This window comes from Terrapene carolina, unplaced genomic scaffold (genome assembly GCF_002925995.2).
Source record: "Terrapene carolina triunguis isolate 2854851 unplaced genomic scaffold, T_m_triunguis-2.0 Scaffold502, whole genome shotgun sequence".
NCBI classification, from domain to species: Eukaryota; Metazoa; Chordata; order Testudines; family Emydidae; genus Terrapene; species Terrapene triunguis.
In genome coordinates this window covers 642788-650913 of record NW_020664853.1, presented here as the reverse complement: position 1 = coordinate 650913, position 8126 = coordinate 642788, and the positions used below count along the sequence as shown (strand labels likewise).

The following is an 8126-nucleotide window of genomic DNA, read 5'->3' as shown; positions in this document are numbered from 1 at the left end:
AGGTGGGGGAAGGGAGAGAGAGAAACTCCTCCAGCCGCTCCCTCTGCCTGGCTGAAGATCTCTCTCCCCCCCCGCCCCCCAACCAGGATCCCCTTGCCATGGAGATGAGGAGAAGGACACTTGGGCCAGGCCCCACCTTCATTCTAGACCCCTGTCCCCATCCCCCATCTTCCACCAGCCCCTGGGCTGGGCTCCCTCACTGACCTGGAGCTGTTCCCTGCAGGGGGAGTGTCCCTGGGGGCTGGTAACTCCTTCCCTCCCCGAATCCCCCAGGGCGCTTGGCTCTGGGGGATCAAACATTAAAGGACCAGGGCGATGGGCTGTGGGGAGGACACTGGGGATTGAATGGTTGGGGCTGGTGGAGCAGGGGGAAGCTGGGTGCTGGGGTATCGAGTGTTTGGGGATCATGGTATAAGAGGCGAGGGAGAGCACAGGGATAGAGAGGTGCTGCCTCATCACTCACCCCCTCTGCCCCTTCTCCCTGCCCACTCTGCATTGAGACAGCATCTCTGAGAGGGAGTGATTCCCACAGGGCCCTTTGTGGGAGGTCTGGAGATCCCACTTCTGTTTCCGCAGCATCAGCCTCTGAGTGTGTCTATGGTAGGAAACGTGGTCAGGATTAGCCAGCACAACTCTGTGACTCTGCACCAGATTTCCTAGTGTAAACTCTCCTTGAGGATCTTATGTGTAAGGCTAAGATTTTGTCATGGATATTTTTAGTAAAGGTCATGAACAGGTCACAGGCAATAAAGAAAAATTCACAGAAGCCTGTGACCTGTCCATGACTTTTACTATTCATATCCGTGACAAAATGGGGAGGGAGAAGGCTCCAGCACCTATCGCTGCCAGGGCTCTGGGGTCCCATGTTGGGTGGGGAGGTGCGGGGGCTCTGGCTGGGGTCTCAGAGGGCCTCCCCCCTCCCCGCTGTCTGCAGCTCGGTGCTCCGGAGGTGCCCCGCAACCCATGGCTATGGGGGGGCCCAAGCTGCCTGCAGTTACTCAGACCTCTGGGAGCCACCCATTGGGGCCAGGAGCTGTGGGGTAACCCCATGGCTTGCAGCAGGTCAGAGCTCCGGGGGGCAGCTCTCGGCTGCCATGGGTGGCAGGGGGACCCCACAGCTCCGAGCCGCCACGGGCAGAAGTCACGGAGGTCTCTGGAAGTCACAGATTGCCTGAGTTCCGCGACCTCCATAATAAAATCGTACCCTTACTTGTCTGTTCTGATCCCCTCCCATTCGCAGAATGATTGTTAATCCCTGAGTTCCCCCGTTGGGGCCGGATTGTCTCATTCCCAGATAGTCTCACATTACACCAGGCCATGCTGAAAAGCATGTAGTGTTTGTACATTTTCTCCCATACGCACAAGAATTAACTACATGCTAAAAAAATGGGGAGCAGGGACAATAAAATGTGGTGTTTTAGCTTCTGTGCTATTTCAGGGCAATGGGGTGAGTCTCAGGGATTCCCTCCTTCCCCCATCACTGTCATGCTCCACTCTCGACACAGCAGCCTCTGTCCAAGCGATAAGAGAGTTTTATCCTGTCCCCGTTCTACCCCTCCTCTTCCTAAGGTGTCACTTTACCACCGTGTCCCTGGCTCTCCATGCTTAGGAATCACAGTTTTGATGTCTATGATCAGAGGGCTGGAGAAGAAAGTGTCACAGACCTAGGAGTGGGTGGGGAAATCCCATTGAACCTAAAGCACAGTTTGACCTTTCAGATCTTGTAGCCCTGTTTCCATGGATTGGTAAAATTGCTTCCCGGCTTTTTCTAGGCTAGTCCAGATCATTTGTAGATGGGAAGATTTGTCTTTCTTTCTTTCTTTAATTGTATTGATGCTAAAACTTTTGCAACTAATACAACCAAATAATGAGGCGAGAAGTGAAGCCAGTTTAGCCATTTCAGAAGAAAATGGGTAAATTTATTTTCCTGATTTTGAGTCTTGAGATTGATGATTCTCTGGGATTTCACTTTATGAACATGAAAGTGTTTTATAGCCCACCCTGGATTGTGGGTTTTTCTCTCTTTGTGAAGGCCGTTTGGTCTCATACTTTGGTATTGGTTTAGTTTGACAGGATGGAGGTCAGATTCATTGAGGCCTTCACAAGACAAATGATCGTTTGCCAGAATAGTCCTTTTTCAGATTTTATTTTGATCTTTATCTAACCCTTTGTCATGAAATTTTTTTGTATCCTTTGAACAATGACCGTGATCAATATCTCTCAGGACAAACAGTGATGGTGCGAGATACATTCACAGTGTGCGAGCCCGAGACTGAAAGAGGGAATGAAGTTAGTGCCTGATCCCTGAAGTGATGTGAGATACCGTTTGGAGGGGGAGAAGATGGGGGGAACAGAGCTGGGAAACTCCTCCTTCAGAACTGCTCCTCAGAGCTAGACGGCAGAGGCTGAGAACTGTGAACTTGCTGCACCAGTGCCAGAGAGAAACTTGAATTGGATTGTGAGTGTCATGTGAAGCTGCCCCTGAAATCTAAAGGACCATGAATGACGCCCCAAAAAATGACAGGGGGAGGGGCAGCATTTCCCTATTGCTGAGATGCCGAGGTTGGGCGCAGGCAAGAAGAGAGCCAGGAATGTCAACAGACCTGGGCAGCCTTGAAACCAGACCAACGCCCAGCATTGAGGCCAGAGGGAGATGGGGAACCTGACAGTCCAGCTGCTCACTGTGACACTGCATCCCATATTCTTCACAGAGATACTATTATGATATGATTATAGCATAACTATGATATATTTTATACAAGATAGGTCATGTGAAAGATCATTGAAAAGGTTATGATTTACTGAGTATGATCATCCTATTTGTATGCATCTATCATTTTTGTATCTGAAGTTAGGAATATTGGCTATGCATCTATATTAGAAATGTGTTTACACTTGGGGAATGCCCACTAGGCAAAAGATTGTCAATAGGACTGTCAAGCGATTTAAAAAATTAATCACAATTAATCATGCGATTAAACAAATTAATTGCAATGAATTGCAAGATTAACAAAATTAATCACGTGATTAATCGAACTGTTCAACAATTATAGAATACCATTTATTTATATATTTTTGGATGTTTTCTACATTTTCAAATATATTGATTTCAATTACAACACAGAATACAAAGTGTACAATGCTCACTTCATATTTATTTTTATTACAAGTATTTGCACTATAAAAAAACAAAAGAAATCGTGTTTTTCAATTCACCTAATACAAATACTATAGTGCACTCTCTTTATCATGAAAGTTGAACTTACAAACATAGTATTATGTAGAAAAAAAATGCATTCAAAAATAAAACTGTAAAATTTTAGACCCTGCAAGTCCACTCAGTCCTACTTCACGTTCAGCCAATCACTCAGATGAACAAATTTGTTTACATTTGCAGGAGATAATGCTGCCCGCTTCTTGTTTACAGTGTCACCTGAAAGTGAGAACAGGCGTTCTCATGGCACTGGTGTAGCCACTGTCGCAAGATATTTATGTGCCAGATGTGCTAAAGATTCATATGTCCCTTCATGCCTCAACCACCGTTACAGAAGACATGCGTCCATGCTGATGACGGGTTCTGCTCGATAACGATCCAAAGCAGTGTGGACCGATGCATGTTCATTTTCATTATCTGAGTCAGATATCACCAGCAGAAGGTTGATTTCCTCTTGGTGGTTCGGGTTCTGTAGTTTCCACATCGGAGTGTTGCTCTTTCACGACTTCTGAAAGCATGCGCCGCACCTCGTCAGATTTTGGAAGGCACTTCGGATTGTTAAACCTTGGGTCGAGTGCTGTAGCTATCTTTAGAAATCTCACATTGGTACCTTCTTTGCGTTTTATCAAATCTACAGTGAAAGTGTTCTTAAAACAAACAACATGTGCTGGGTCATCATCCGAGACTGCTATAACATGAAATACATGGCAAAATGTGGATAAAACAGAGCAGGAGACATACTATTCTGCCCCAAAGAGTTCAATCAAAAATGTAATTAACATTTTTTTTTAATGAGCATCATCAGCATGGATGCATGTCCTCTGGAATGGTGGCTGAAGCATGAAGGGGCATATGAATGTTTAGCATATCTGGCACTTAAATACCTGGCATTGCTGGCTACAAAAGTGCCATGTGAACTGCTGTTCTCACTTTCAGGTGACATTGTAAATAAGAAGCCAGCAGCATTATCTCCTGTAAATGTAAACAAGCTTGTTCGTCTGAGCGATTGGCTGAACAAGTAGGACTGAGTGGACTTGTAGGCTCTAAAGTTTACACTGTTTTGTTTTTTAGTGTGGTTATGTAACAAAAAGAATCTACATTTGTAAGTTGCACTTTCACAATAAAGAGAATGAATTTCAGTACTTGTTGAAGTGAATTGAAAAATACTATTTCTTTTGTTTATCATTTTTACACTGCAAATAGTTGGAATAAAAATAATATACAATTTGATTTCAATTACAACACAGGATAGAATATATATGAAAATGTAGAAAAACATCAAAAATATTTAATGCATTTCAATTGGTACTCTATTGTTTAACAGAGCAATTAAAACTGATTAATCGTGATTAATTTTTTTGAGTTAATCATGTGAGTTAACTGCAATTAATCGACAGCTCTAATGATCAGTCTAAATGGCTGGCTGGGAAGGGCCATTAGGGAGAACAATAGATTTTAAAAGAAGCTAATCTCCCACCAGGAAGCCTTCCTGAAGACCCTACAAACAGTCTGGAGTCATGGCTGTTGTGACACTGCACGGTCATGTGACTAGATCACCTGGTACTGGACTCCATCTTGGAAAACCAGTGCTTTTCCACTGAAGGGCGTGGGGACCAAGCTTGGAGACAGAGAGTTCCAATCACAAAAAGCTATTTAAGGCAGAGGAGAGACATCATCATGGTTCTTCACTGACTCCCCGCCCAAAGGAGACTCTGGGAAACACCTGAGGAAAAAGGACTGAACTGGGGGGAAGTGCTGAAGCCAGGCTAGAGGGGTTTCTAGCCTGTGAAAGGAATACCTGGGGTTTTTAAGCTGCAAGCAAGGGCAATAGGCCTCTTAAGAACCTCTATAACCTGCTTAAACCATTATTTAGGGTGAGAAGTTGCTACTCATATCCAATTTCTTTAGTATATAAAACTTAGATTGCACTTTGTTTATTTGCTAGATGATCTGCTTTGATCTGTTTGCTATTCTTATAATCCCTTAAAATCTATCTTTTGTAGTTAATAAACTTGTTTTGCTTTATCTAAAACAGTGTGTGTGGGAGTTATAACTTGGGGCAGAAAGCTGTTGTATATTCCTCTCCACATTGAGGGAGGGGGCAAATTTCATGAGCTTACACTGTACAGTTCCTTGTGCGGCGCAAGACGGTATACACTGGGTTTACACTCCGGGAGGGGGGGTGTCGCCTTAGGAAGTGGGAGGAGCCTTAGCTGTGCCTTCCCATGCAGAGCTGATCATAGAGTCCCTATGAACTCCAGCTAGGTGTGTCCCTACCTGTATGTGTGCTGGTAAAGTGCAGACTGAAGCCTGGGAGAGGGCTTGGCAGGCTGGTCACAGCAGTACAGTGTATAGGAAGCCCAGGCTCGTGGGTCAGGCGGGCTCAGTGGTACCCCAGTTCCAGATGGCACCCCGGGAGGAACGCATCACAACTTCCTCCCCATCTACCGCAATGTCTTGTGTGGGGACAAGAGAGACGGTCTCTGCCCCACTCATCCCACACTGCATCACTCTTGTAACTAACCCCCTGTGCCCCATGCTCACCACTTGTGTATGGTTATGATATATAGTGTACAAAGTATGCCTAGTGAGGGATCATTGGAAAACTCATGATCTGCTGAATATTACACTGTTGAAATGCGTGTAACACCAGTGCATGTAGAAAGGTGAGATTGTACTCTGTGTTTGTTACTAGGGTGTCCATATTCCAGGTTCCCAAAAAGGACGCTGATGAGGAGGGTAGCTGGGGGAGGGTGAAGTTCTGGGTGCTGGAGGGGATACTCACAAGGTGAAGGCAGTGTCAGTCACTGTCTGTGTCAGGGCGCTTGTCACAATCCCAGAATGCAGTGACAGCCATCCCTCAGCACCTACCTGCGGGACCCCTGCCCCAGGGCTGGGAGCTGGGGTATGGGCTGTTCCCCTCCCAATTTGACACCAGACCATTGATAACTACTCGGAGTACAGTCTTTCAGCCAGTTGTGCATCCACCTTACAGTAATTTCATCTACACCAACAAATGCCTCCCTGCTGGTCAGAACTGAGTCTAACCTGGTTGCCCGCAGTTACTTCCCCCACCATAAGAAAGGAGAAGTTGTCCCCAACATGTTCCCAGAACTTATTGCACGTTGGGTGCTACTCGGGTGGCCAGGTGCCCGGTTTTCGACCAGAAAGTCCAGTCGAAAAGGGGAGCTGACAGTGTCTGGTCAGATCTAGTGACTGGACACCCAAAGTCCAGTTACTGGGAGAGCCTTGGGGGGAAAGGCAGGGCAGGCTGGGACCTCGGGGGAAAGAGGCGGGGCAGGAGAGATTCCAGCACTGCTGCTGGTGTGTCTGGTTTTTAAAAATTACCAAGTTGGCCACCCAGGTAGCTAGCTGAGAGGCTGTGAAAAATATGAACAAACATACAACTATCACTTTTCACAAAGCAGCCTTACTAGCTAGCAATAAATAAATAACGATATTGATGTGTATATCAGGGTAAGGGGACTGTTGGCTTCAAGATCCAGAGACTGACAATGGGCGGGGGCCAATGCTCCAGGTCAGTCTGATGGACAGGGCAGACAGGCCAATGAGGAAGTCAGGAGTCTGGGGTCACATCCTCTCTGTAAGCTGGAGGGGCCAGAGCAGGGCAGGCGCTGCTAAGGAGAGAGCAGAGCTGGGAGCAGAGCAGCACCAGCAAGAGCCAGAGAGGCACAGCCCAGGGAGCTGAGCTGGAGGCAGAGCAGCAGTGGTGAGGCAGAGGGGAGCTGGGGCTGGAGCAGTCCGGAGCTGGGTGCAGTGAGCAGCTGGGGAGAGCGAGGGGGGATCCTGCGCAAGGAACCAGCGCAGGGCGACATCTCCAGCCAAGAGGGCTTGCAGGACTTTTGTGGTTCATCCCACAGAGCGGTGATGGTTTTTCCTTTAACCTTTCCCATTAATTCCTTAATTTTTTTTTATTAGAATCATAGAATATCTGGGTTGAAAGGGACCTCAGGAGATCATAGTTGCTGTTTAATAAATTGTATTTGTTCTGAACTCTATGCAATGGTCAGGGAAGAGGTCAGGGAAGCGTCCGGAGTGGAGAGAGCACCCCAGGAGTGGGGACGCCTTAGCCCCTGTCCTGAGTGATCACAACAAAATTGGGGATCGAGCCCCTCATGAATCCTGGGCCCAGCCTTGTCAGGGTTTCAGGGACTAGAGTGGAAGGGGAGTCCCGGCGGGCAGGCAGGCCTCTGGGTGAAGGGAGTGGGAGCGAGGACTCAGATCCCTCTGCTATTTGATTCCACCAGGGTGGTGTGTAAGCCAGGAAAGTTCCCCACCATATTGGGACCATTCCCCCGCTTACCTCTGTGCATATTTATTGGTTTTTCCTAATGTTAATTAAGTATTTTAGGGGGAAGTGTCAGAGCGGCCACCAGCGAGAGCTGCTGGCAACACTCTGAGGCCACCAAAAATGTGGTCATGAGAACCCCACGGCTAGATGATCAGGATGGGCCCTTCTGACCCTAAAGTCTAGAAGCCAGACACAGAGAGGCGAAGCGCAGCGCAGTGGGTTTATCGCTAGGACCCAGGAGCAGTTGGGAGGCGGCTCTGGGGGGAGCGATCGCTGGGGTCAGGCCCGGCAGCAGGAAGTGACTCGCAGCCGCTGCGGTGACTCTGGCTCCTGGCGAGATCCCCGAGCCCCGGCGGCTGGTGCTGGGAGCCCGGAGCCCTGGCTGCAGCCAGGAGAGGGGAATCTCCAGCAGGGCCCTTTCCGCTGCTCCCCAGGAGCCTCTCCCAGGGCAGAGCCCCCAGCCTGGCCAGGGCCCCTTCCCGCCCGGCCTCTGCCCCAGGGGGGCCCCGCTCGGAGGGAAGGTAAGAGAGACCCGCCCCCCCCCGTCACCCCCGGGCTGCCGGGGGAGGTTTGGCCCCAGGCTGCTCCCAGCGGAGCTGG

General features: G+C 48.4%; 1 protein-coding gene across 3 annotated transcripts in view; it reads left to right on the top strand.

Annotated features, from left to right (window-relative positions):
• Window positions 1-8008: 8008 nt before the first annotated feature.
• The window catches only part of LOC112115598 (zinc finger protein 420-like), an 8418-nt gene continuing 8300 nt past the window's right edge, over window positions 8009-8126 (top strand). For all 3 annotated transcript variants that reach the window (XR_003899916.1, XM_029913163.1, XM_029913161.1), the window contains exon 1: window positions 8009-8047. The gene's annotated coding sequence lies outside the window, so the exon portion shown is untranslated. The remainder of the gene's footprint in view (window positions 8048-8126) is intronic.